General features: G+C 40.9%; 1 protein-coding gene across 1 annotated transcript in view; it reads right to left on the bottom strand.

The window, feature by feature from the left end:
- ncanb (neurocan b) overlaps nt 1-23,798 on the bottom strand; it is a 124,993-nt gene that overhangs the window by 45,448 nt on the left and 55,747 nt on the right. The gene's annotated exons all lie outside the window — the stretch shown is intronic.

The following is a 23,798-nucleotide window of genomic DNA, read 5'->3' as shown; positions in this document are numbered from 1 at the left end:
TCACAAACTACACATTATATACAGTCTATTTTACCAATGAGGAAGTGGAGACAACAGCCTGTGCTAAAATAATGAGGCAGGATCCGAACTAATAGTGGCTGATTATCCAAAAGATTTAAGAGGCTTCTTCATCTCCAGATAAAAAAATATTCACTTTAAATCGCACTTTCTAAGTAACTATTAGAGAATCCTGAGGGGTCTATGGATTAATTAAAAGCCCACTTTAGACACAAATGACAACATAGAAGCACCACTCAATGGATTTGAAGCCTTTTGGTAATTTCTTACACCACAAATTCCTCCTCGAGTAGCATGAGACGTGAAAGAGTTTTTCATTGACATGACTGGATTATGAAGATAATAAAGTCTACAACTGATGCTAAACACCAACTATTCTTGCATTTCAGTGCTCAAGTGACATACATGATAATAGGTGCAGTGGCTAGTACTGGCGCCCCACAGTAAAAGGGTTTGGGTTCAAACCTGCTGGTAGGCTTGGGTCCCGCTGTGGGGAGTTTGAATGTTCTCCCTGTGTTAATGTGGGGTTTTCCCCGGGTTATCCGGCCTCCTCCCACAGTCCAAAGACATGCAGGTGTTCTGTTGACTCTAAATTGCCCATAGGTGTGAATGGTTGTCCGTTTGTCAGATGCGTTCTTACTTACTGGAAAAACTCAGTTTGGTTTTTAGCGATGGCTGGTGCCTGGATACAGCTGGCAGAAGGCAGGACAAGGGTGAAGAAGAAGGGTGATATACACGAAGACGGCAACGAAAATGTCTCACTGGAGAGACGTCGGGATCCGGAAACTTCAGAAACTGATGCAGATTACACAGCGGTCAGGTAGCTGATTAGTGATTTGGTCATAAGTAACTGAGTCTCTTGCTGTTCTTTAAATTTCTCAGACGATTTCGTCGTCGCCTCTTACCACCAAAAGTTTTGGAATCTCGTCGTCTCTCCTGTGAGACATTTTCGTTGCCATCTTCGTGTAAATCACCCTTTTTCTTCGTCAATGTTGCATTGCTGCCTCCTTCTGGAGCTCACCCATTACTGTATCATCTTCATATTAGATCATTTTTATTAGTCCAGAGTCTCTCAAGAAGTCAAAGAACAATGTTCCTCCTTTTCCTCTCCCTCCACACTCCAGGATACTTTTTACTGGTATTTCTGTTAATCTAATTTTCCTCATTTCAGTTAACATCACTTCTCTTTTTGCCCCATATCTCCTACATACGGTGGCCGACAGGGGCAAACGCCCTGCAACTTAAGAAAACACACCCAAATAGACAAAACACAAGCAAATTAAGAAAACAACTTCATTAATTTGACAACACATGCGCAGCATTCAGCAAACGCGCTGCAAATGCACACAACACAACCAAATACATAAACGCACTGCAAATACACACAACACAACCAAATACATAAACGCACTGCAAATACACACAACACAACCAAATACATAAACGCGCTGCAAATGCACACAACACAACCAAATACATAAACGCACTGCAAATACACACAACACAACCAAATACATAAACGCACTGCAAATATGAAACGATGCAAAAAGAAAAGCACACAAACCCAGAAAACAAATGCAACAAAAAAACGCAGCATCCAGATTACACAACGGAAGTTCTCCAGACCTTCCAGCTAGTGGAACAGCTGGATTTTGACCCCACGGGGAGAGAGCGCTCTGACTTTTTATTAGAGTCAGGTATGGCTGCAGCCTGGAGAACTCCATAGACTGTATATTACATTATTATTATTATTATTATTATTATTATTAATAATAAACAGTCTATGCTCCTGTCTCATGCCCTCCCGGCTGGTGCCGTCCCCGAGCTTTGGCTTTTCAAAATAAAAGCTTGCGTCTGGTCCGCTATGTCTTTGTACTTTGGTGTTTTGGATGTTTGTGAACTAAACAGTATGGCAATCATGCTAATGAATACAATAACTTTTTCAGCAGATGTCTTAGTTACAACACGTTGGAGTTAGCAAAGCAGTTTTGTGTTTATATGTGCGGTCAGGATTTATTCAGTTTGATAAATCCCACGGTAAATTGGCTGGTTTACTAAACAGGGAGGGACTGTAAATCCTGTCTGTGTATTGTATTTCAAGAGCGACTTGCTCCACAATATGAATACAGATTTATCACTTATTTTGTTGATAACCGTTGTTGTATAATCACAATATTACACTTGAGGAGGCCTATACTTCAGTAATGGGCCTTTCGGACCTCAAAATTAAACATCATCTCATGTAATATGGCTTAAACAAACGTCAAATGTTTTATTACCACGAGTTTACAGACGTCTCTGCTGATTGAGTATCACCTGTGACCTGAGCCGAGACACACCCACCAAACGAGAGAAAACATATCTCAAACATAGACTTAATATTTACAGTCTATGCAGTTGCGCTCTCTCTCTCTCTCTCTCTCTCTCTCTCTCTCTCTCTCTCTCCCTCTCTCCCTCTCTCCCTCTCTCCCTCTCTCCCCGTGGGGTCAAAATCCAGCTGTTCCACTAGCTGCTCCCTCTAGAGGTCTGGAGAACTTCCGTTGTGTAATCTGGATGCCGCGTTTTTTTGTTGCATTTGTTTTCTGGGTTTGTGTGCTTTTCTTTTTGCATCGTTTCATATTTGCAGCGCGTTTATGTATTTGGTTGTGTTGTGTGTATTTGCAGTGCGTTTATGTATTTGGTTGTGTGCATTTGCAGTGTGTTTGCTGAATGCTGCGCATGTGTTGTCAAATTAATGAAGTTGTTTTTCTTTTTGCATCGCTTCTTTTTTCGGGCTTTGCGTGCTTTTCTTTTTGCATCGTTTTTTATTTGCAGTGCGTTTATGTATTTGGTTGTGTTGTGTGTATTTGCAGCGCGTTTGGTGAATGCTGCACATTGTGTGTCAAATTAATGAAGTTGTTTTCTTAATTTGCTTGTGTTTTGTCTATTTGTGTGTGTTTTCTTAAGTTGCAGGGCGTTTGCCCCTGTCGGCCACCGTACCTACATGCCACAAGTATATGCTGTACCGTCTCTGGGTGCTGGCACTGCTCGCATAACCCGGTTAGATGCTTCCTCAAGATATAGTGCAGTTCAGATTGGCGTGTCCTATTCTCATTCTGTTGTCTCCTATCCCCCCCTTGCTTGAAGTACCGCCTACTCTGAATAGAATAAAGGTGTCTCCCTTTTGTTTCCTGCTCCCAGTACTGTTGCCATTCCTGGTTTATTTTTTCATAACAATACTTTTTCTTTTAGATTTAAATACTTTTATGTTTATCTCTATGTGTCTCATTTTAACAGCTTCCTTTGCCAACCTATCCACCTTTTCATTGCCCGGAATACCAATATGTGCTGGGACCCATAAGAAAGTCACCTCACTTCCCCTCCTTGGTACTCTATTTAATGCTGACAGGATTGAATATACTAAAACAGGCCGACTCTGGGATGCACCAGACCTAATACTCTGGATTGCCAAAAATGAGTCACTATATATTAATATTTTACAAGGTTGAAATCTGTTCAATCCACTGAACTGCCATCAAAAGCATACACCTTTACAGTATACACAGTCAGGTAGTTGGATGTTCTTTTGCGAAGCTCGACATTCAGCCCCTGGACTAGCATAGCTGCTCCTTTTGCATCAGCTGATGGATCCTTCGACCCGTCAGTGAAAATTACAAGATGCTCCCTGTACTTTTCTTTTTCACCAATTTTGTGCGAGCCGCATGATAGAAATGTCATAACTGTCAGCCCACTCACTTGCTGTGAATTCTCCGGACAATGACCTGCTGTAGTCACACACAGCCTCAATCCGACTTTGTACTAGGGAGCTAGCAGGGTTTATGCCCAGTCTATATGATTCAGATATTTGTGTTCTTACATACATACTAGATATTTTTATGGTTGCAGTGCATGTATGAAAGGAGCTTATGTGTCAGCCCAGAAATAGTCTGGTGACCTGTCCAGGGTGTACCCTGCCTCCTGCCCAAAGGGATCGGCTCCACACCCTGTGACCCTGAAAAGGATAATCAGTTTCAGATAATGCATGGATATTTGGTCAGTGAAACTAGGTCAGAGGTCAATATATGGATACCAGGAACACAATGTTACTTAGGTATTTAGTTGCACAAATAAAGCCTTTTCTAGCTCACTGATGACAGCCACAGTCTGAAATGTCTGTATTCTTATCTGTGAACGAATGAAATGAATCCTGTCTGACTTCTTTTGGTCATCTTTTTGATTCGTAGCAGTAAGTTGTTTTGCAAATGTCCTTTTCTCTGCTCCACACACTCATAAATATTCACCCACAACATCAAATGAAAAGAATGTCAAAGCAAAGCATTTGGGATATTTTTTTACTTGGCATTTGTTGGCTCTGACACAAAAATAGCTACAATTTCCTCTGCACAAGTCTTAAAAGGTTTATTCTGAATGTGGTTTTAAGAGAAAGTGAAGATGCCGGCTGCCCAGTTAAAAAGCCTACAACATACTACAAACTACAAACATCCATATCGAAGGTCAAGATCGCAGCCATTGCCTGTCAACCTAATGACTGTAAGAGTGCTCGGACCAGTGAAATTCAGTACTAAGTGGGACTTTTTATTTATTTATTTTTTAGAGCCATTTAATATTTGAGGGAAATTTCTGAAGGAGCGAGAGTCCTGTTTCTGAAAATGTCTTAGGCGTAATTGCTCCGGCAAACTGTGAATAACCCTGAGAAAAAGTGGATTAAGCGAAAAGAGAAACAGGACAGCAACAACGTGTTGATTGTGTTGATTCCTCATGCAAGTACATGTGTACAGATACACAAGCAGACATTGGACTGCGAGCAAAGGAAATCTCATTATTCGCTCTATATGATCCATCCGCACCAAACTTCTGTAGGTGGCAGGCAAGGGCATTTGAAAGCCAGCCAGTTTTTCCCAACAGAGTCGGAAAAGCACATTTTTCTCTGTAGAGTAAATGCCAGCCGTACAGATCAAACAGCAGTCTGATCAATTACACAGAGAACCTTTGAACCAGTAAATGCCACCTGGAGAATTCACATCTGACAGGGTGGTATGGAGGGCATGAAGGGACAACATTAATGCGGCAGGGGAAGACTTTTTGTCAGCTACATAGTAGAAAATGCACATTCATACAAGCAAACTCCCAGTTGCTCTATCTGTGACACCTTTACAAAAACACACTCTAGTAAACACACAGGGTGGCAGTCTGCCACCTTATCAACCAACAGCAGTGACAGATCTGGTCACTCTTTCTACATTTGCCTAGTTGCCTCTGAACCACAGCAGACATTATGTAAAAATAAATTGACATGACATCGTGTAAAATGGAGGCTTTGAAATGGAAATGTTTGTCACACAAAAGGTTTTTGCTGAAAGGCTCTTTGTGTTTGTCATCCTTCATTGTGCGAAACCCTGGATGATTGACTTCCTTTAGCTAGCTGAGGGGCATTGACATTTCCATGCCCTTCTACAAAGATGGATACCTTTCTATTGAACTGCCGTTCGTCCAAACAGCATGCCCACTTAATGGAACATGTTGTGTTGTGTCAATAACTATAATGCTGGTGTGTGCTGTGTTTATTATATAAATGTGTATATGAACGTATGTGTCTGTTTGTGTAAGGAATGTGTGAGTAAACAGGTGCAGGAGAGAAAGAGTTTCTAAACCACACTAAATACAAATAAATAAATGATAAATAATTATCACCTGACTCTGCAGTTCCCCACAGCTCTACAAAGTGTTTTAGGAGGCTTTCACAACTTCCTCGTCTAGTTCGGTTGAATCGCACTAGAGTTAGTGTCCACCCTTGGTGCGGTTTGTTTGGACAGGTGAGAACAGAACAATCGCAACAAACAAGCGTACCAAGACCTCAGTATGCTTTCAATTGAACTCTGGAGAGGTTCGTTTGCAGTGAGAACGTGATCCAACCTCGAACCGCACCAACTACTGTATGTGTACTCCACAAGTCTGGGCTAAACGCCTACTGTAGTCAGCTGTGCTTTGCAATCTGCAATGCGGCAAAGCAGCAAACTGTAGCAGCTTGTTAGTTCTCTCACAGAAGTAGAGAGCAGTCAAGCTCGCCGTCCGTCACTCGCACGCAATTTCGGTGACCAGAGCATACGTAGTAATGTCGCTTGCGAAAAAAAGTGTGATTATTTAAATGAAATGAGCTGGTTTGACCATGGAGATGCAGGAAATATGCACAAGTCCAGAACACAGGACCTTCTTCCTGCATTTACTTTCTTGCTCCGCCCCACACACATCCGACCAATAAACCATACCTTTTTAGCATGATTTGTAATCACGCATTTTGGTACGCTTGGATTTTTCCAGGTGTGAAAGGAAACCGAACCAAGGGGAAATAGCTCCAAGTTTACAAACTCATCAAATGATACAGACCAAAGCAAAGAAATTATAGGTGTGAAAACGCCCTTAGAGTCTTTCAGCTGCTGAAAGTCACTGCTCTTCTAGCAGCAGCAAGCACCACTGAACGCTAGCTGCCCAATACTGACGCGGACCAACTAAAATTAGGGACTGGCTGGCGAACATAGTGCAGCATTCAGCAGCAAGAACCAAATATTTCCCTCAGGATTTTGGTGGACACCAACAAGTATCAGACTTACATTCACCACATGGCCAGAAACACAAAGCCAAATGAATGCTAATGTTTCTCTGTGTCTGCTTGATGTGTAAAGTTTTCTAACAACATGTAGAATAAAACAATGACACTCCACAGCTTACATTAATAGTACGACCCATGGACGTCAACTTTGTTAAGTGACATTAACAAAGACAGACAACATTGGTCAAATTTAAAACTAACTACTACTGCTATTGTGACATCTTCTTGAAGAAGTGTGTCCCTACATTCATGAAAAGATAGCTACAGCCTGTACAAGCTTTAAAACTGCAGGTCCACACAGAATTGAAGTCGGGGCCATCAAATTGTGCTGGGACCAAAATATATCCTTCCCTTGTAGCAGATGTTTAATAATACAGGAGTGCTCGTGTGTAGCTGCCTTGTCCCACAATTAGTTTCTTCTGCTATCTCAGAAAAAAAGATGCTAGAGCAGTGGCTGATTAGCTCAGTTGGTAGAGCTGGTGCACATACGCAGAAAGTCCAGGGTTCGAGTCCAACCTGTGACGGTTTTCCTGCATGTCTTCCCCCCCTCTCTCTCCCCTTTCATATCTGAGCTTTCCTATCCAATAAAGGCAGAAATGCCCAAAAAAAGAAAAAAAAAAAGATGCTAGAACAGTCCAAGCACAGGAGGTTTGGGAATAAAGTCTAACAGGTGTTCATTTTAAGCTTTTCCCTTACAAGTACCTTCCATATGTTGTTCACTTCAAAATCTTTATTTTAAACACGTAGGCTTAAGAAACTAAATTAATTTACTAAAAACATATAAAAAGGTGGGGGGGGGAGACATGAGTTTCTAGCCAACAATAACTAAAGAATGACTGTGTTGTTAATATAGAATTAAAGGATTATTATATGTTTAGAGAAAATACTGCGTATTGGGCCTCGCAGAAGGTCCCTCCATGTTCTTCCTAATCTATTATGTATATATATATATATATATATATATATTGATATTGATATTTGATCCGTGAATGTGAGTTGAATTCAGTTTAGGCCATAAGAAGAAAAGAAATCGTACAAAATGATACCATTTCACAACGCTAGATTTCCACTTTTAACAAACTTTTTCTTTAAATTAGATGTGATATTTCTGTTTAGCAAATAGCAGAGAATGGTTAGTAAAGTAGTTTGAGTCTCGTGTGTATGTGTTTGTGTGTGTGTGTGTGTGTGTGTGTGTGTGTGTGTGTGTCTGTGCTAGCAGTATACCGTAGAGTCCCGAGTCCCTGTGTTTGGGTGTGGATGGATTACAAAGGGATCAGGATCAGCAGAGAGAAGAGGAAACAGACAGACTACACAGCAGCTCTGTTACAGCCCAAGGCTCTATGCTGCTCTCCAGAGAACTCAGTGCAACGCTGATCAACCTATCAGAGGATCCAGCGTTTGGAGAAAAGTCCTTCATCCTGGGGTTTCTGGTGAAGATAGAGAACATGTTCCATTGCTTTTCCTTGGCTAAGATGTTAGAATGAGCAGGGATATGCTACCTCCCCACTAGCCCCAGACGCGATTACATCTTGAAGCTCCGACAATTGTGCTGAGAGCGGCGCGCAGGCAACGATCCAAATCGTCTGGGTTTACGAGATCTGAAGTGAGCCTTAAACCTGCCTTGTAGACGTTTCCAAAAATCACAAGGTGACATGAACTACAAAAACAGCAAAAAGAGTCATCTTAATATGTTGCAAGGTTGATATGACAGTATGCATGCGTCAGAGGCGTGTGTGTCTGTGTGTGCCAATAGTGTGTTTCTGACAGGTCCTCACTTTGGTTGACAGCGCTTCTGCAACATTCATAACAGCCTGGGAAAATGTAATGAGGTAAAGTGTCACAACATCTCACATCGCTCTGCTAGTCCTCAGTTCTGACAGTCTGACTTAACTCACTGACGCTATGTGTGTGTGTTGTGTGTGTTTGTGTGTGTGTGTGTGTGTGTGTGTGTGTGTATGCACTGGCTCCATCTTTAGTGCCTGTTTATATTTTGTGTGGGAAGGGGCCATTGGCCAGGAAAAAGAAGCCAGGGACAGGAGAAGCCAAGCAAGCTGCCACAGTGCCACCAGTATCATAAAGCCTCACTCTCTATTTCTGTCTCTGCGCAGGAGGGGAGGACTTTGAAATAACAGGAAATAAAGAATAGAACCAGATAATCATCAGCAGCAGTTGTAGATGTGCTCTTCTTTTACTTTCTCCTCTTCATTTCTCTTCCTCCAGAGTAATTTCCTCCTTTCCTCACTGCCTTCCATACTTCTTTTCATTAGTCACTTCCGAGTCTCTTCACCTTCTATTTTCTCTCCCTCCCTCTGGAGATCTCTAAATGGCAAGTTTATCCGCCTTTACCCTTGTGGGTCTCACCAGGCTAATTTCCTTTGAGTCAGGAGGGTTTACAGGTGTCCCTTTAGGGCTCCTGGTGGTAGCAGCGGCAGAGTCCCTCTGGATCGTGTGGGGTTTGGCCTGTTCCTTGACAACTTTATCTGCCCGAGATACCCAGGGTGTGATTATTAACACAGCTCACCTCAGCTTAAAGGAGCTACACGTCTACCTCTTAAAATGGATCACATTTTCTTTCCCTCCTTCATTCCTTTCCCTCACTCAGTACGTTTACATGCACACCAATATTCCACTATTATTCCGAATATGACAATATTCCGAAATTTGATACATGTCATGTAAACAGCTAGACTGGGTAAACCCAGCCCGATCTGCTGGCGATTTGATTTCGCCCAGCAGCTCAGGCTGGAAAGCTGTACGTTTATCTATCCTGCTTCCGTTACAAATTTGTGGGGACCAATCACAAACTGGCTTATCCACCTGGTGCGCTATTGGCGGGTTTAACATGATGACAAAAGAGAAGCGACCAAGCAGCTTTTTGTTTACATTCAACAAGCCGGCCACCGAAGCACAGCAACCCGTGAATGCCGCTGTCGCTGCTACGTCACCCGGATCGTTAGTCTGATTGGTTGAAGGACTATCCAATTGCGAACAGAGTCATTTGAACTATGCCCGGTGATCACGCCTCTTGTGCAGTAGAAAATACAGAGCAGACTCCCCAGACTAATGTTCAATCTTAAAAGATTGAGCTTGGTCTGGTGATAGCCAGACTAGTAAACAGCATATTCCGGTTGGATATTCCGAATAAGGCCTTTTTCCAAATATAGCATTTTCTGATTAAGACATGTGGGATATTCCGGTATAATTCGGGTATTATTTTTAAGGCTGTCAATCGATTAAAAAAATTAATCTAATTAATTATATACTCTGTGATTAATTAATCAAAATTAATCACATACATAATTTTTGCCCGGTGCCTTAACCGATACTTTTTAAGAAAGTAAAAAAAAAGAAAAAAAAAAAGAAGGGTACTAAACAACAGTCGGCAACATTAAATAACAGCTTGTTTATTGCTAGGCCATATGGTCAAAATTAAATGATTTAATAATAATGTAATAACTATAACAATAACTTCTTTCACTAGTAAATTGCTGTTGCATGAGAAAAACAACCACAACTTTGAATGCACCACAAGGCTGTAAGTTACCAGTTTCATTGAACGCACCGTCTGCACATTGTTACATCCCGGTGTCGGAATCCTCTACAGTAAAATACAGTCACACTTTACACCGTTTAGCGTTAGCTGTCAGCATTTTAACCGTGTTTAATCCAGCTACTAGCTAGCGGTAGGCTAACGTTAGCTGCTGTCGAGTATAGTGTTAACTAGAGTCACGTGCAGCGGGGTTTGTGTTTCCTGTAACGTCTGTTTCAGAGCAGCAGAGAGAAGAGCAGACATATCAGTGGCACCGAAATGAGGCGCCGAAATCCACGTTGCTATTCGATCTGGTAGATTATAGATACAGGTCGTGAAGGCACCTGTGCCGTATTAGCACCGGATTTCGGTACCCAACCCTATTCAGGAATAACATTTTTATAAGTAAATGTTCCAATTAATGATCCAGGCAGCGCATTCTCGTCTCCCTCCTTCATTTTACAGTCGAATGGTGGCTAGAACGGCTCCGTGGCAAAGTTCAATATGGAATGGATTAATCTGCGTTATTTTTTTTAACGCGTAATTTTATCTCAGATTAATTAATCGAAATGAACGCTTTATTTTGACAGCCCTAATTATTTTAGAGGCATTCTTTGGACATGTACACAGCTACTTTTAAACATTGTCAAAGACTTGGATATCAACAGGTTTTTTGGATATGCGCAAACATCGCTACGCCGACCTTTTCAAGAAGCTGGTTGAAGGAATGAAAGAGGGACGCTGTGTTCTCACGGTCCAACAAGTCCGCCACCGCTGGTAAACTTTGAAAAAATCCTGTTTTGCACGGCTACATGTAAACGGGAATATTAGTGGAATACTTACTTTCATTAGCCATGTAAACAGCTTAGTCGGAATATCATCATTTTCGAATTAGGGCAAAAACCGGAATATTATGAGCATGTAAAAGTAATCACTGTTACTCCATCTGTCTTCCTCATTCTCTTCCTTCCCTTGTTCCATTTATCTCTTCGCTTCCTTTTTTTTTTTGCATCCTTTCACCCTTCCTTTTGCACCCTCCCTCAGACTACGTTTCTTCATTGCTTTCTTCCTCCTTTAATTCCCTTTTACCTTCCATCCTACCTATTATCTTTCCTTCCCTGCTTCCTTCTTCCTTTCCTTCTCTCTTGGTCCTTACTTCTGTGAGCGTACACACTTAAAAAATACAATAACTCTACTCTTAAAGTAGAGCAGTTCCCTAGAGGGGTGAAATGACAGGCTATTCTCTGCCTCCTGTCGCTATTTCTGACATACTTAAAGAGGAAATAGTAGATTGGAATTATCTATTTTTTTCTTACTGCTGTCAGAATCAATTAATCACTGACAGTGAAATTATATAAGGATGTGTTTCTGAGCAGAGGGAGCTCTGATGTTGAATCTTTAAATCTATTTCTGAAAAGAAAAGGCTCATGAACCAAACAAACGGCCTCTGGTAAATCTTAAGAACCTATTTACAATTTTTCAGCTAATTAGTGTTTGCCACTCAATCATACTCAGGCAGGCCTGGTCAATGACTTTACTCCCTCAATCATCTTTGCTCTGCCTCTCTGTCATGCCTTCTTGCTATTTCTCTCTCTGTCTCATTCTTGTCTCCTGCTATTTTCAGCATCTCTGGCCCACTACCATGGAGATAGAAAATAAAAATCCCCTTTGTAATGTTGGACACGGTCACTATAGAGTGTGCAGTTTGTGTACATGTGGGTTTACATGTATGGACTATATACATGTGGTCATACATCTGTGAGGAGCTACACATCCTGATAAAAGACGAACAGATGGAATGATGAGGAAGATCCAGCAAAAGCAAGAACATTTGACCATTCCCGGTTCTTAAAGAGGATGTTTTAGACTTAAGACTTGCTTTATAGTCAAAGTTAGATTATGTTTAGGTTAGGGCTGATCGATTTGATGAAAAAATATGATTGTCATTGCAGTTATTTTCCAGTAATAATATTTGTGGAATATATTAGTCAATTTAAGTTTGTAACAAGCAAAATCACAATTATCTTGAACATAATCTGATGAAATAAAGTTGCTTTTTTACTTAAGTCAGTGAGTCAGAAAAAAGCTATTTATAAAAATATTACATTAGTGGTATTGATATACATTATCTATATTCAAAAAGAATCATGGTGTTATGTATATTTAGCTGCTTATGAAAATAATGTTAAACTGCTGGTAAGTGGTGTCTAACAATGTTTTTACACTTGTTGAAAGTGTTGAATGTTGAAAGCTCTGCACTGTAGCTGCTTGAGCTAATCTTAGCTAACATTAGCTTCGCAATGCATTTGTATAATTATTTCATGGATGTATAAAAATAACTGGATACCGGATCCCAAAATGGCACCTATTCACCTCAATGAGAAGTGCTTGCCTGGTGCATATGGCAAAAAAGTTTCTTAGGGTGTTTTCACATCTGTCAGGGTTTCCCGCAGAAAATGTGTTAGTTAAGGTGGTAGGGTTGTGGTTGCCATCTGACCAGGTGGAGGGGGGGGGGGGGGGGGGGGGGGGGGGTGTCTGTAGATAAACTACAGACTCTGTACTACATTTAACAATTAGCCTACTTATTAAACACAACATTTTAATTATTTTATTATTTAAAAAACGTGCTATAACAGTGTTTCTCGCATGGCTCCCATTATCTTCTGTGACACGCTCTCTTCCACTTCGCCAGACAACTCTTCTCCAAAACAAACAGCTCTGAGATAACAGAGCTCAGCCAATAGCTTCACTCACTCAAAGCAGTTAGTATGCGTGAAATAAAAACAGGATACGTAATTTCACTGTGTGTAGTGTTAACTACGCTAACTAACCGTGTGTTGTGAACTGCGTGTAGTGCTTAAAAAAAACGTTGACGTTGAGAATCCACGTGCGAGAGGTGATGGATAGTTCCAGTCACTTCGTCATGTATTCACTTCGTTGAAACAAAAGAATAAAACCAACGCTCCGGTAAGTCCATCACCCTGTCTCTGGCCGGTGTTGTTAAGGCGGCCGCCTTAACTGCAAAGTGCTGCGGGAAACCCTGTCTGTAGTTCAGTAAACTCGGTGCAATTTCGGGGTGAAGTTACAACATTGTTACATTTTTCATATGGTTCGGTTAGTAAACTGAATTCTAGTGCACTGAGACCCCCGTTTTCAAGTGGATCAGAGTTCGGTTGTTTGGTCCGCACCAGAGTTTGAATGAGCTTTTCACATCAACCTAAGCCAACCGGACTATTCGACCAAACGCTCCAGGATTCGGTTTAAGACGGACCAAACTGTTAATGTGTGAAAGCAACCTAAGGCTACGGGTATACTTCCTACTTGATTAAGACATACTTTATTAATCCTGCAAGGAGAAATTACATTTTTTTTCATTCTGTTGCAAACAAAACATTGACCTACTTATAAAAACACTGCTAGTGCTACTTGTGGTCCAAAACTCCACAGGGTACCTTTAAAGTCATTTGACCAGAACATATGTGTGCATTGCTGCATGAGTGCATGTTTTTTGTTTGTGTGCACTCTCATATGAATGTAGCATTTTGTGATCCATTTTTACACTTGATGATATAAGTATGTGTCCCAGTGTGCAGACGCTTGTGTGTCTGTATGTGTGTGTTATTCTCAAGTGTTTCTGGAACACTGATAGGACCCGCCTGTGTAAAACCCAGCTCCCCGCCTTCATGGGAAATCAATTTGTCCCGCTTTCTACGTGGCCAGCCTTTATATGCTTCACTTGCTCCTGAAGCTGTCACCAGTGTATACCAGTGTATACAGAGTCATTGGCTCATCCATCCCACACACACACACACACACACACACACACACACACACACACACACACACACAAACACACTGAGCTAAGCCAAACCCATATCAGACTCTCGCATGCATATTCATTCACTGTACCCGACACTTCAGCTGACGACTCAATTACATAGAAGAGTAGTAAAGATGAGGAAAGTCAAGGTGGCAAGTGTGTGAATGTGTGAGTATGAGAGAGTGCAAACTGTGTGTGGGTGTATGTGTTTGTGTGTGTGTGTGTGTGTGTGTGTGTGTGTGTGTGTGTGTGTGTGTGTGTGTGAGAGAGAGTTAGTGAGTGAGTGAGTGAGTGAGTGGGTGAGTGAGTGAGTGAGTGAGTGAGTGAGTGAGTGAGTGAGTGAGGTGAGTCCTGGCCAGCAGTTTATTGATCTGCAGGTATGTTTATACCAGAGAGATACTGTATGCGGCGCGCACACGCACACGCACACACACACGCACATGCACACACACAGCAGCTCATTCAACTCTGCAGCCAGTATGTCCTTTGTTTCTCATTGTCCTGAGCAGTTTGGAGAGGAAGGAGTGTCCATGCTGATTGAAAGCCGGGAAATTATGCCGTCCACCCATCTCCCATATAGTGGGAACAGAGTTTAACTGCACACCTGCAGATGCTTGAGGTTGTATCTGTGTGCTTCCATGTATCTGTTGTTGAATTTCTGTGTTAGATCGTGAATGAATTTGTGCATTTTCATGACTACATGTACGGTATGTGTATTGACCAGTTTTGTGTGTCTCTTATTGTGTGAATGAATGCTTTTGTGAATGCAAATGTGTATGCATCACAGCCTGAGTGAGATGCAGGCCGAGAAACTTCAATCAGGCACTGCTGGTGGCAGCATTGGGGTAAGAGTATGGGTGGTGGTAGCTGGCGTGGATAAATTAATGAGGCATGTAGATATAGCAGAGCCAGCCAATCATAGCTCTTCAAGAGCTCCTCAGCTGCCGACAAACTGTGACAAACTGCTGCTCATCAATCACACAAAAGACACATACTCTGCCATTTGTACACTCACTGTCACATCCAGCCTCATGCACGGTTCATCCGAGTCACTGTGCTGAGTCATGTGTTGTTAAATCATTGTCAGGCTACTTTAGTTGCTTAGAAAACTAGGGCTGCACAATTAATTGCAATTTTATCGAAATCGCAATATGGACTAGTGCAATATCCTAATTGCAGGGGGGGTGTGCAATATTTGTTAAAGGAAAAATATGTGTCTAACTATTCTGAATGAAGTATTGTGGGGCTGCAGAGACGTCCTGGGCCTACAAATCCTATCCTACAGACTAAAGGAAAACATCTTTGTTTGGTACAGATTCTTGCAAAAATCACACTACATGACTATAGTACATTTTGATTTGTGTTTCAATGAAAATGAGAATGATGATCCAAGCAATTTGACATTTTCCTCATATCGTGCAGCCCTATAGAAAACCAGAATATTTAACAAAAAATTAAGTTGAATACACTTTCAAAATCTACAATGTTTCTGCAATTCAGTTTTTGTATGAATTAGACAAATGAGATATACTTTTAATTAATTGGTTAATCTGATGGATTTTGTTACCTTTGGACATAGCCAGGCAAGTTCCCTGATGCCAGTCTTTATGCTAAGCTAACTGACTGCTGACGGTAGCTTTACATTTACCATATTGACATGAGAGTGGTATCGAACTTCTTCACGTCTAACTCTCGGCAAGAATGCGAGTAAGCGCATTTTTCACAAAATGTTACACTATTCCTTTGAGCCACTTGTTGAACTGCCTGCATAGTTTTTGTCTACCGAGTTTACACTTTACTTCATCTAGACATATCCTACAAAATGTTTTGGCCACACAGCTGGACTCTGAGCTGCCGTTTAAGCAGTAAGAAATTAGAATGAACTACTGCAGTTGAAAAGTAGATCCAGTTATATTAGGGACTGTTCGTTATTTATTTAAGGGGCCACCCTTAAATAAAACACTGAATATCTTAGTTATTTAAGATATTTATAAAATATCTGATCATGCCAAAATTATTCCACTCATTTTTTAAACAATGCAATTACCCGTTTCAGCCACCAGGGGGGCAGCTCCCACTGCCCCCCAGCAAACTCATGGGTCAGACCCATCTGGTAGTGAAGTAGGGCCGAGACTAAGAGCTACATGGAAAAATATGCACCAAACAAGCCACTTTGAAATTTTGCTGTTTCATGAATACAAAAGTTGGGTGACCCCCCCCTGGACTGAAAAATGTTGGATGACCCTCCCCTCAGCAAAGAATAAAAAGACATGACCCTCCCCTATTTTCCTCCGGTGGTCCATTCCATAAATACCAAACGGTCCCTTACTAGAAAAACAACATTTTAAGGTAAGATGCTTGCATAGTGTTAATGAGGTTGAGAGGAAGTGACTTTATTTCAGTATAGTCTTCAGTACACAAACACAAAGGTGCACACAGACACAACACCTCCAGGTTCCTGGAGGTGTTTTGCTGGGAAAAGGGAATTGGTTTTGTTAGGTTTTCCCAGTAAATACCAGAATTTCCATTTCCAGTATTCAACCCTATCCTTGTCTGTATGCGAGCAATCAAACTCCTCATCATTACATGAATCATCATTTTCTAATGGTGCAGTATTTCCCCCCGTGGCCAGCACCGGATCTACATTTGGAGGAAAAGTAAAAGCCAAAAAAATAGCAGTGAAACTCTACAACATATTGACGTAAGCACTATAACTTGGAGGATTTGGAGCCAAACACATAAATCTATCCCATCATTAATGAAGGAGTGAATGGGATTTCCTGAGGGCAGCAGCATGGCAGCACCGGCTCTTTCCATCTGTCTTCCTCTTCATACCCTTGCAACTCACTGAGAAACTATCTATCCGCAGCTTTCTTTGTCCCACACTTTTGCTACACTTTTGGCTATACAGTAAGTCAGCTTTATCACATACAATACCTCTAGCTCTAAGCATGCAAATTTCACGTTCTGCCTCAATTCACCTCAAACCACCAGATTTTGGGGGATCTGCTGACAAATATTGCAGCTGCCTGTGTGTATCTACAATACAACCACCATTATCTTCAGCCACAGCCTGTTCTTCCTATTCCATCCACTTTGACCTCATCGCTCAGATCTGTGGACACACTGGTAAGGTGGGTTAAGGGCCGATGATATTAATAGCCGCAACCTCATGAATCTTTCAAGCTCAATCATATGAGCTGATGTGGGTGGAGTGGGTCTCAGTGGATGAATTAGTTTAATACAGAAGCCCAGCAGGGGCGTTTCTCTTGGCCTCTTTAAACAGTTATGTGTTATGTATGAGTTATGCATCAGCTCTTCATATAGTCTTGAGTACATATTGGTTTTATAAGGGTCCAAACAGGTGTGTGTGAGAGAGAGAGGAAAAGAGTTAAGGGGGAAAAAAAGTACAAAGGAGAATATAGTTTGTGCACACCCTTGTGAGCATATTGGCAGTTTGAGTATGCAGGTGAGTGAACGTGTGAGCTTGAATAAGTTTCATTTATGCATGAGGCATTTCTGTATTAATAATTGTATTGGCCTTTGACAGGAAAACACAGAGCAAGAGAGAGAAAGATACGGAAGCACAGAGCCAGAGAGAGAAAGGGTGGGAGAGGTTAGGGGTTTGTGGGGGAGTGAGAAAGTGAGAAAGTGTGGCAGGAAATGAAATGGGTTATTTGGTAAAAAAAAAATGCTGGGGGGCTACAGGCTTGTTTTCACCCCAATCTCTGCACTGCAGAGTAATTTCAATACAGTGCTATACTGTAGGTCTTGCCAAAAAGCAACGTGTTGGAGGGGTGAGGAGGGAGGAAGAGAGAAGGGAAGGGAGATGGGCTGAACAGGAAAGAGAAATGGGTAAAAGAGTGATAGAAGGGAGACAAGGAAACCAGCAGGAGTAGCAACAGGGGTGAAGATGTAGTCAGAGAAATACAAATCACATTTGATAAAAATGTACAGAGCAGGGAGGGAGAGAGGAAGGAAGTGGGAGAAAAAACTCAGATCTAATCACAATGATTGGAAATGAAGTCAGAGAGTAGGGGGAGGTGTACAACAATAATAATAATGAATAAGCATCAGATGTGCTCCCTGTCGAGCAGAAAACCAACTCGAGGACATTGCTGTGTACACAGATAGAGGATGTTGCTATTCAATTTATTTTGCTGAAATTGACCTGGGAGTTCTTTAAACCACCTGTGAATGCGACTGAATGTTACTGTAGTGTTGTGAGGTAGTGATTGGACAGTGTATGTCTTTTCCCACATGTGTTGTGTTATGCCCAACAGCGCTCTGCTTGTTGTTTCTGACTGATTTGCTTGAGGAGTTGAGGAGAAATAAAACAAAAATGCTGAAAAAGAAGTGAAAGCGGAGTGAGAAGGCAGCTCAGGCACTGCTATCTCCTCTAATTCAACATGGGAACGATAGAGAAAATGGAGGATACTCCACACAGGGCAGTGAGAAAGATGGATGGAGAGGAAGAGAGACAGGGGTCGAAAGACAGGATGAGAGAATAGTGCGATCAGAGTAATTTCCTTCTATTAAGAGGATCGTTTAGAGTCTTGACCTCACACCACATTCTGCATTTGAAATCCAAAAAGCACACATATACAATATATTGATTCTGTTGCGAAAAGCCATGAAGAAAACACTGCATTTATGTGTGTCTTTCTATTTGTTGGTTAATTCAGATGTATATGAATGTCTCACAGCTCGAAACGATTTTCATGCCCGTTTTCTTCCTTTCACCTGACTGGCTGACAGGCTGATTGAGTTCCTTCTGCAGAACAAACAGCAGTCGACCAGAAATGATTTGCCTAACTCCTGCTCCAGGTAGAATCATAGTGATTTGTTGAACCGTCCTCAGCAATAGACTGAGACAGGTTAATGTGTTTTCTCCACAATAAACCACATTTGAACTAAACAGAAAATGGCTGCTGCTGTCAACAAGAATGGCATTTCATTTTTAAAAACCACAAAAGTAAACGAGACAAACACAATATAAATGTAAAACAACGTATATGACGTATCTTGACCTTTAAAACAACTTATTAATCTATCTGTGGGTTTGTGAATCTAAATAAACTAAATATATTGTACTTAAAACCCATATTAAAAGGAGAATTCCAGTCGATTTCAACCCGTAGCTCTGTTGTTTGTAAATGTGGAGTGCTGTCAGTAGCGAGAAAAACGAAAACGATCGGTGCTGCCTACAGCGTGTTATCCTCCTGCTAGTTTAGCACCCAACAGGCTTAAACAGGGCAAGTTTTAAACTTGTTTTTAGCCTCTTAACGTGTTCAAAATGTCATTACAAGTGCCTACCCATGTGAAGTGATTCCTTCCGAGTGAACACAGTGAATCTGACTGCAGGAGATGTGAAAGAAATGCATGAAAGTTCTGCTAATTCAGCTCTGTTTAGTTCCGGTGTTGAGACGGCAGTTAAGAGTGCTTAGGGGCCGTCTACAAACTACAAAACAGAAAAATATGTAGGCTATTAATTTAATGATTAAATAAGGTAGTGTCTCCAAACCTACCTAAATTATAACTTTTTTCCAGCTAGTTGTACTACAGCACTTTTTAAAAAATAAGAATATGCCTATTTTTGAAACTATGTTTGCATCTCTTTTCGGTGTTGTAGTTTGTAGACGGTCCCTAAGTCTTGCAGTATCAACACCGGAACTAAACAGAGCTGAATTAGCAGAACTTTCATGCATTTCTTTCACATCTCCTGCAGTCAGATTCACTGTGTTCACTCGGTAGGAATCACTTCACATGGGTAGGCACTTGTAATGACATTTTGAACATGTTAAGAGGCTAAAAACAAGTTTAAAACTTGCCCTGTTTAAGCCTGTTGGGTGCTAATGCTAGCAGGAGGATAACACGCTGTAGGCAGCACCAATTGTTTTAGTTTTTCTCGTTACTGACAGCACTCCAAATTTACAAACAACAGAGCTACGGGTTGAAATCGACCGGAATTCTCCTTTAACCCTGTGATATAAGGTAACAAAGGGAAATGTGTTGGTATGAAGAATGAAGATGTCCCATTCATAAACAACGCTATTCTTATTAGCTTAATTAACATGTCAATGTCAGGCAATAATTTATTGAGGTAAACTTGTCGTATTGAAAGAAAAAAAAATGGTAAGCTGCATTTATTGTGGGAAATGAAGTTCCTCATCAGCAAATTGGGTTTGCTCTAGGGCTGGGCAATATATCGTTATTATATCGATATCGATATATGAGGCTAGATATCGTCTTAAATTTTGGATATTGTAATACCCTGATATGACACAAGTGTTATCTTTTCCTTTTGTTTTAAAGGCTGCATTACAGTAGAGTGATGGAATTTTCCGAACACACCAGACTGTTATTATTATATCAACATAACTAATGATTATTTATCAAAAATCTCATTGTGTGCATATTTTGTGAAAGCACCAACTGTCAACCCTACAATATCGCCACAATATCGATATCGAGGTATTTGGTCAAAAATATCGGGGTATTTGATTTTCTCCATATCGCCCAGCTCTAGTTTGCTCAGATGCCATCGTACTGTAAATGTCCTTACTTTATATGATTCTGAGCACCTCACCCTTTCACTCTATGTTGATATAAAGTAAAAAATAAAGTTGTCTTTGTTGACTTTGTTAACTGAACAAACTCAATCTGCTGATGAGGACCGTTATTTCCTACATACAATGCAGCTGATCTGATGTCTTTTTTTATCGATACAACCATTCCCCCCTGCACACAAAAATGGTTGTTTTGTCAACTTTGGTTTCCAGCGTGAACAAACTGTCACCCTTCTGTATTAGATCAAAAGTGTAACCTTGCCGTGTTTTCTTCTATTGTGATAAATTTGGGAGTAGGCCTTTCTCACAGCAGGAAAAACAATGGCTTTATTACATTTTGGTGTACACATGTACAGTACACCAGGACCCTGAAACTGAAGCAGCTAAATGGAATTCAGCCATCATTTATTTAATTATTTAAACCTCTGCTTTTTCTACTGTGACATCTCAAAATGTCTGAAAAAGGCTTGTATGTTTTTTTGTAAGTTAACCACAGTGAAACAATCTTTCTGACACTAGTGCTATACGTACAGTAAATGCGTAGTTTTAGTAAGCAAAGTAACGAGACAGAGATACATAATTTGTTGTGGTTATACACTCTTAGTGTCAATTCCTTAAGTTCACATGCCATGTGCTCTTGCATACTGTCTGATCTGAATTATTTTGTAGAATGTACAAAAACATCTGAAGTGATACTTTGACTGTGTTGCACAGCTTGATTGATCTTCAGTCCAAAGGCTCTGGACACCCACACAGGAACTACATGATGTTACCAAATTCTATGTCCTAATATGAATGAAGAGTAGAGGTCTAATGGGACAAAACATGCAGATTCATTGAATTTTCCCACATGTACAGTTATCCTTTCAATACTTTTCCAGAGCAGCAGGACAGACAGAGACTTTTTTGTAAAAGGATTGGAAAAATTAAGACTGAAATATTTGACTATTGTATCTCATCATAATCAGTGGAAGAGTAGAATCCCCCAGAGGTGCATTTTGTTTATATCGCTGTTTTGATTTTATCATATATGTGAAAAAATGTTCATTCCAGCTGTGGGGAAGCCAAATATTATTCATTATTGTATCTCAACACATGGCCATCAAACTGACTGGCTGTATTGTGCCTCATTAATCACTTATTCTGCTGAAGAGACCAGACTTTACCACCAAACAGTCCTGGTATACTACTTAAGCCTAAAACTTAGATTTTTAGAACGGTGTTTTACAGATTGTAATCTATGTGTCCCCAGATTAAGTCAGGAACATAGATGAAGAGGACTTTCTAAAGATGAGGATCTAGTGGAGCTGGAGTGCTAACACTGAGATGTCCACAGCTTCTCTCTCTCTCTCGTTCTCATAAATATTAACGACACACAGTAGAAACACGGGCCATCAATAATGCAGCTCTCCAAAACGCTTTTTGCCAAATATTTGCAGCTACAAGCCATGTTCTCGAGACATCCTCGAAGGTGCGTTGCAGCTGTGGTGCCACTGCCACATTTTGCCTAAATAATCATTTCACATAAAGAGCATAGGCAGTGCAGCGAATATAGGTTTATATGCCGCTCTATAGGCTATAATGGGGCTGTGGTGGGTGTATCTAAACTTGTTTGGAACCAAAGGACAAAGAATACGATAGTCAACCACAAATGATGAACTGAAGGAAACAGTAGCTGCGGATATTAAATGCAACACAGAATATAAGGCACACTTTCCTTAAGGCCTAATTCCTTCAGAACAGCGCCGTGTGAAGTTGGTAAAATTGTGGTCAAGCATTTGCTGTAATAAGCAATTAACCTATGGCCGAAATTATTATTAAAAACATCAGATATGCAGCTGTTTAGCAACATAATCAACATCACAACACTTTAGTTACACTGGGAAAGGCAATTAAACACTCCTGAGAGAAGACAGCCGAAGGACAGACAGCAAGTGCAGAAATAATCAGTAAATCAGTAAACAGAATATATATAATATTTTATGAATGCTCTTTCCTTCCGAAATTAAGGCAAAAATGTGATAATTTATTCCAATATCTTCTAAAAAAAACATTAAGTTTGGTCTCATTCAATAAGAAACCCAAAACACATCGACTGCAGCAAATCATTACAAAGAGTTAACATGCATTTATCACCAATTATTGATCCAACTCCAGACCGTTGATTGATCTCCAATGGTGTTAATGCACTGGCACACCTAAATGCTGCATAATATCGTCTTTCTGTGTATAAGAATGAAAGGTTATTGATAATCAGACCCAGGACAATAGGCTTAACATGACCTCTGACCCCTGATCTATGTCCTTTTTCCATAAGTAATGACCCTTAAAGCCTCAGCTCGGCCTGTTGTCTTTGTACGCATAATTATGGAACACGCAGAGCTCGAGAAGTCGGACTAACAAAAGGTTCAACGTGCTTGGTGCTCTTTTCTAATTTAGGAAGTTCAGGAAAAGGAATTCTGATGGTGCATCTGTCTATTAACTGTTTACACTTGATTACTTTCACTCAGATCAACACCACATTTTTAATCATAAAAACAGGAATGGCCAAAACTGCCCAAAGAAAGAGAAACCAAATGTAAGACTAGACCCACATTGCACCACAAAAAAGGGCAGCTTCTGCACATAATCTAATATTTACTATGGTTCAACCCACGGTTCTTTGGCTGGGAGCTAGAATCAATGTGCCAGACAGGACGCCATCAACAACAACTTTGTACCAACTGTGATGTGTTACAGCTCAATCAAACCGAGTGAGGTTTGTGTTGCTGAATTCACTTTGATATTTTCTGCAAATGCCACATCTACTTTTTCTCTTCTTTATTTTCCTGTTTTCCTTCAGCACTTTAATCAGCTGCTCCATCCCTCACTGATCCTTATCATGGCTCCTCTGTGGGCCATGTGTCCCCACACACGGACACACACACACACACACACACACACACACACACACACACACACACACACACACAAACACACACAAAAACAGTCCACAGCCATTTTCTGACAGCCACATTTTCCACACAGCTGAGAGGAAAGAAACTGCCAACTACTCCTGGGGCAGAAGGTGAAACCCTCACACACACACACACACACACACACACACACACACACACACACACACACACACACACACACACACACACACACACACACACACACACACACACAGCTGAGCGGATATACATTAGCACACGCTCAGCAGCCTCTGTCATAACTGGCTGACTTGCAGCATATGGATGTTCCCAGTTCACT

The sequence above is a fragment of the Sander vitreus genome, chromosome 9, assembly GCF_031162955.1.
Source record: "Sander vitreus isolate 19-12246 chromosome 9, sanVit1, whole genome shotgun sequence".
NCBI classification, from domain to species: domain Eukaryota; kingdom Metazoa; phylum Chordata; class Actinopteri; order Perciformes; family Percidae; genus Sander; species Sander vitreus.
Note: the sequence above shows the minus strand (reverse complement) of the source record. Positions and strands in the feature narration are given on the sequence as shown.